We start from the raw sequence: 309 nt of genomic DNA on the forward strand, positions 1-309 counted from the left end.
ACCACAACCAATAAAACTAATGGGGGTGCAACCAATGTTGAAAGGAACGATAAAAGCAAGAGTATAATACCTAATGGTGGACAAAACAATTCTAGTTCTTCTACAAATAAAAGAGGCAGCAATTCCCATATTCGATGTTTTATTTGTGGGGAGAAGGGACACACTTCTTTTGCTTGCTCAAAAAGAAGGGTGAACTTAGCTGAATTTAGGGAGGAATTATAACCCATTTATGATAAATATGATAAGGAAATACAGAAAATTGATGTGTATCCTGCACAAGGTGAGTCATTAGTGGTACGAAGAGTGATG

General features: G+C 36.6%; 1 protein-coding gene across 2 annotated transcripts in view; it reads right to left on the bottom strand.

Moving 5' to 3' along the window:
* Window positions 1-309, bottom strand: part of EMB1135 (RING/FYVE/PHD zinc finger superfamily protein) — a 23475-nt gene that overhangs the window by 13731 nt on the left and 9435 nt on the right. The window lies entirely within an intron of this gene.

Source organism: Theobroma umbraticum, unplaced genomic scaffold (assembly GCF_002168275.2).
Source record: "Theobroma umbraticum cultivar Fairchild unplaced genomic scaffold, ASM216827v3 scaffold_25.0, whole genome shotgun sequence".
NCBI lineage: Eukaryota > Viridiplantae > Streptophyta > Magnoliopsida > Malvales > Malvaceae > Theobroma > Theobroma umbraticum.